This window comes from Mytilus californianus, unplaced genomic scaffold, assembly GCF_021869535.1.
Source record: "Mytilus californianus isolate M0D057914Y unplaced genomic scaffold, xbMytCali1.0.p SCAF_14, whole genome shotgun sequence".
NCBI lineage: Eukaryota > Metazoa > Mollusca > Bivalvia > Mytilida > Mytilidae > Mytilus > Mytilus californianus.
The window spans coordinates 2,512,589-2,518,430 of record NW_026262626.1 but is presented as its reverse complement, the minus strand read 5'-3'; the positions used below and the strand labels follow the sequence as shown (position 1 = coordinate 2,518,430).

Here is a 5,842-nt window from a genome sequence, read left to right as displayed (position 1 = left end):
TTTCTTTGTCAAGGTACATTGATTAAAGTAACTTTTCGTAATTTGCCAGTTTCTCATCTTCTATATGTAACGGGTCATCTTTTTTGTTTATTTCTAGAAAATCATTGAATGGCAATACCTGAACGTGGGAAACCTTACTCCATAGCGAAACCAGATATAAATGTCGTATCCCTTTTATTGTCCTAAATAGAAAGGCTGTGTGTTACAAACGTAGTCATAACAAAACAACTAATATGAAACATGAAAACAGAAAAGTACTTAGAAATTAAAATTTACACCAACAAAGAAAATTAAAAAAACCAAGAATAATATTCAAACAAAACAAGGAATGATGTACACGACTATATATTTTTATTGATTGTTGGTTGCTTAACGTCCAGTGGCAAATATTTCATGCATATTCAGGACGATATATATATTTTTAACTATGGCTTAGAGAGATACGGACTTCAACCATACTCTTAACTTTATATTCATTCATAGTGGTATATAGTTAAAACTTCTCAAGCTCAAAATATTCATAAAATTCATACATTTCATCGTCTTGCATAAGTTGAAATATTTGCCACAGGACTTTCAGCAAACCACAATCATGCAATCAATTTCACTCTTGTGGCGAAATTACGTTAAATCGGATTGTTTTTACTATAATTCAATGTATGCACACAAATTTCTTATGCATACATAATTAAGGTTTTACACGATTAACAAAATATTTGTACAAAATAATTACTATAATCACCAGACATAAACATCGCTTAACAAAAATAGCCTTTCAAGTATATTGATTTACTTCCCCTTCTTTTATCAAAAACGTATAAATTATTCATATTGTAACTGGCAGTTTTATAGTACTTCATAATTCCACATTACATTTTCTGGCAGTGGTGAGTACATGAGACTTTATATACATGTAGCATATGGTTCAGGCTTGGTGGGAAAGTCTTCAATGTTAAATTTTGAATATTACTTCATTTGAAAGCGAAAGCAACGCTTTTTACTTAGGACATATGATCAATAATTAACAGTTTACATGCATGAAATTGTTAAAGCGGAAAGTAGAAACAAAGTAATTATCCATGTTTAAATAATAGTCTCATAAGTGTGAATTATATGGGTATTATGTTTGGAGAATATAATTAATATTTTATTGCATGTGAGGAATATACAATACTGTGAAGTCACGATGGCTGCTCTGAGACACAGCTATTCTAAGGTTACAGATAACGCATTTCCACCATGCAAATGTTACCAGTATTTGAGCAAGAAAAGGAGCGGCCAGTATTTTTTAATGGGAAAGTTATTACATATTAAGGTATATCTATTACACAACAAAATGTATATTTTGTAAATCAATTATAGGCGAAATTTGATCACTAAAATACATTTCCTAAGATGTAATTAAGGATCGAAACGTTGGTCATGTAATTCAGGTAAAGTTTAAAATATATGTATAGTTAATCTTAGTTTTAGTCATGATTTATTAGTCGTACTACGTGCAATAATCTTGACAATTTACTATAGTATTGCAAACATTTTGTTTGTCATTGTGTGATTATTTTATCTAGATAACACACTTAACAACTGCAATTATATGTTTCAATTATAGTATATGAATAAATAGTGAGAAAGTAGGAAGAAACTACCTAGTAACATAACTAACTAACCAAATATTGTAAATTTTCAAAGTTTTAGTTTAATTACGACAGACATGAAGACTTTAAGTTACTTTATTGTAGCAATATTTGGAAAAAGCTATATTATCAGTTGTAAATTCATCATATGTAATACATATAACCTATGTATCATACAAGCAGCTTTGTTTGTCTTTCTGACCATCTTTATATACATTCCTTCAATGTATTAAAACTTTTTGTTTAATTTTCTGTATTTTGTTACAAATTATCATTTTGTTCTTCAAATTTTAATATTTCACATATCTTAGTTGTAGTCTCTTGGAGATAACATCTTGAATCTTAAAAGTCGTAAGAAAAGTCATTGTTTTCAGCTTTTCTATATGATCTCATGATCTTTTGTTAGGACATCTAGACTTTAAATGTAATTAACGAAAATAGTTTCACTTACAGCGTTAAATGTCCCCATGGTAAGATTAAAACATATTTGCAAATATCTGATACTGTACTAATGTTTTCTTGATATATTTTTATTCGAGAATTCTATTAATGGGTATTATTTCCAAAAAAATACACCTACTAGTATTTGTCCAAAACAATGGTAATTCAGCCAATTACATGATTTTATGTTCAATGTTTGGGTACAAGCAATGAAGTAACAAATTGTCCTTTAGATTCTGAAACGGCAAATTATCATCAATATTAATAGTTCATTTATCTTGCAGGTTAATGAAAAGTCAGAAAAACATCACGTGATGGTCAAAGTTGGTGGTGGTTGGGAGACACTGGAGGATTATATGGATCGTCATGTTCCATACAAATTTAAGATAACAGAGTATAAACGGCCATTATATAGTAACACGTGTGAAGTTAAAGACATATATCTTGGAATTACATCACATTATAAGTCCTGGAACCAATCGAAACAGTTTTATTATTCACTATTTTAAAAAAAAAATACTTTTTTTGGTGAATCAATTGATTCGCTGAAAGCTTTTTGTAACTGATAGGTATCTAATATTAAATAATTGCAAAACAACTTTCTTTGCAAACAACTTTCTTCAGTAATGAAGGACAGTAAATAATCACCAGACATAAACATCGCTTAACAAAAATAGCCTTTCAAGTATATTGATTTACTTCCCCTTCTTTTATCAAAAACGTATAAATTATTCATATTGTAACTGGCAGTTTTATAGTACTTCATAATTCCACATTACATTTTCTGGCAGTGGTGAGTACATGAGACTTTATATACATGTAGCATATGGTTCAGGCTTGGTGGGAAAGTCTTCAATGTTAAATTTTGAATATTACTTCATTTGAAAGCGAAAGCAACGCTTTTTACTTAGGACATATGATCAATAATTAACAGTTTACATGCATGAAATTGTTAAAGCGGAAAGTAGAAACAAAGTAATTATCCATGTTTAAATAATAGTCTCATAAGTGTGAATTATATGGGTATTATGTTTGGAGAATATAATTAATATTTTATTGCATGTGAGGAATATACAATACTGTGAAGTCACGATGGCTGCTCTGAGACACAGCTATTCTAAGGTTACAGATAACGCATTTCCACCATGCAAATGTTACCAGTATTTGAGCAAGAAAAGGAGCGGCCAGTATTTTTTAATGGGAAAGTTATTACATATTAAGGTATATCTATTACACAACAAAATGTATATTTTGTAAATCAATTATAGGCGAAATTTGATCACTAAAATACATTTCCTAAGATGTAATTAAGGATCGAAACGTTGGTCATGTAATTCAGGTAAAGTTTAAAATATATGTATAGTTAATCTTAGTTTTAGTCATGATTTATTAGTCGTACTACGTGCAATAATCTTGACAATTTACTATAGTATTGCAAACATTTTGTAGATTTTGTTTGTCATTGTGTGATTATTTTATCTAGATAACACACTTAACAACTGCAATTATATGTTTCAATTATAGTATATGAATAAATAGTGAGAAAGTAGGAAGAAACTACCTAGTAACATAACTAACTAACCAAATATTGTAAATTTTCAAAGTTTTAGTTTAATTACGACAGACATGAAGACTTTAAGTTACTTTATTGTAGCAATATTTGGAAAAAGCTATATTATCAGTTGTAAATTCATCATATGTAATACATATAACCTATGTATCATACAAACAGCTTTGTTTGTCTTTCTGACCATCTTTATATACATTCCTTCAATGTATTAAAATTTTTTGTTTAATTTTCTGTATTTTGTTACAAATTCTCATTTTTTTCTTCAAATTTAATATTTCACATATCTTAGTTGTAGTCTCTTGGAGATAACATCTAGAATCTTAAAACTCGTAAGAAAAGTCATTGTGTTCAGCTTTTCTATATGATTTCATGATCTTTTGTTAGGACGTGTAGACTTTAAATGTAATTTACGAAAATAGTTTCACTTACAGCGTTAAATGTCCCCATGGTAAGATTAAAACATATTTGCAAATATCTGAATCTGTACTAATGTTTTCTACATGTATTTTCATTCGAGAGTTCTATTAAGGTGGTACCTAACACTACAGGGAGATAACTCTGTAAAAATCAGCTAAACGTTTTAATCACGTTGTATTGTTAAGGAAATATTAAGCTTCTCAATGATCAAAATTAGTGTTTGTCAAACTGCTATATAACCAATGAAATTTTTCTGATAAAGTGGTTGGTTCAAATTTTGTGAAATTTTTATATTTTTGTCAAAGGGTCAAAGTAAACATTTTGTCAAAATTTTATGAAAATTAAACGAGCCAAATTAATTTTAGTCAAGGTGTTGGGTACCACCTTAATGGGTATTATTTTCAAACAAATACACCTACTAGTGTTTGTTCAAAACAATGGTAATTCAGCCAATTACATGATTTTATGTTCAATGTTTGGGTACAAGCAATGAAGTAACAAATTGTCCTTTAGATTCTGAAACGGCAAATTATCATCAATATTTACAGTTTATTTATCTTGCAGGTTAATGAAAAGTCAGAAAAACATCACGTGATGGTCAAAGTTGGTGGTGGTTGGGAGACACTGGAGGATTATATGGACCGTCATGTTCCATACAAATTTAAGATAACAGAGTATAAACGGCCATTATATAGTAACACGTGTGAAGTTAAAGACATATATCTTGGAATTACATCACATTATAAGTCCTGGAACCAATCAAAACAGTTTTATTATTCACTATTTTAAAAAAAAAACTTTTTTTGGTGAATCAATTGATTCGCTAAAAGCTTTTTGTAACTGATAGGTATCTAATATTAAATAATTGCAAAACAACTTTCTTTGCAAACAACTTTCTTCAGTAATGAAGGACAGTAAATACAGTAAGCCTCAACAAATCGAATTACAACTTTGTAAAATGTAAGTTATTCAGGCATAGTACAAAGTAAAAAAAAAAACACATTTTTTAACCTGAACTATTCAGAAAACACGATTTAGCAAAATGAGAAATGAATCAAATGAACAATGCAATCTCAGATTTTGTGGCTTCACAAATATGCTAAATGCATATTTCATGTATTTTGCAAAAGACCGAAGAAACTATCTTAGAAAGGTTATGTTGCTATTTAAATGATGTGTTGCCGGAGTAGTTTGACCATATTTCGTGTGACAACGGTTTATCTGACACCACCATACTTTTTAATATTTTATGCATAATGGAACTGAAATTATAAATAATATATATGTTATTTTAATATAGATAATGTGCAGCTGTTCTTAAATTTTTATAACAATTATTCTGAATACATAAGTGACTTTTATTCTAATATGTTTTTGCTAACACAAGTTTGAAACGATTTTTCCTCTTAATTTTGCAATGGGTATGCCATTATACAGTTTACAAATTAAAAAAAATTCTGACACTGACATTATCAAGATGCTTGATCTCTTGATTGACATTATATTTGTTACGTTTGGAGGACTTGTTTTTCAACAAACAATCGGTATACCTATTGGAACCAACTGTGCTCCTCTTCTTTCTTTATTCACACGAGGCTGACTTCATACTAGACATGTTACGAAAAGTTATATAATCGACGCTGAGGTTGTCAAATAACACTTTAAATGTGGGGACTGTGTCAAAACATTGATTGTCGATTATAACCGGTTACATTCAATTTGCGTGATGTTAGCTAGGTATCCTACACACTTCTTGGCTCTTTTTTTAATTACATTAATT

General features: G+C 29.1%; 1 long non-coding RNA gene across 6 annotated transcripts; it reads left to right on the top strand.

Annotated features, from left to right (window-relative positions):
* The first annotated feature begins 736 nt into the window (after nucleotides 1-736).
* Nucleotides 737-5,026, top strand: LOC127724038 (uncharacterized). Of its 6 annotated transcripts, none has more exons than XR_007992306.1 (3): nucleotides 737-887; nucleotides 3,143-3,296; nucleotides 4,627-5,026. It is a non-coding gene; the product is annotated as an uncharacterized LOC127724038 (long non-coding RNA). The 6 variants fall into 6 exon arrangements; XR_007992305.1 differs by lacking the exon at nucleotides 3,143-3,296 and adding an exon at nucleotides 1,162-1,315 and having other exon boundaries at nucleotides 739-887; XR_007992303.1 differs by lacking the exons at nucleotides 737-887; nucleotides 3,143-3,296 and adding exons at nucleotides 894-1,315; nucleotides 2,360-2,644 and having other exon boundaries at nucleotides 4,910-5,026.
* The last annotated feature ends 816 nt before the right edge of the window (nucleotides 5,027-5,842 follow it).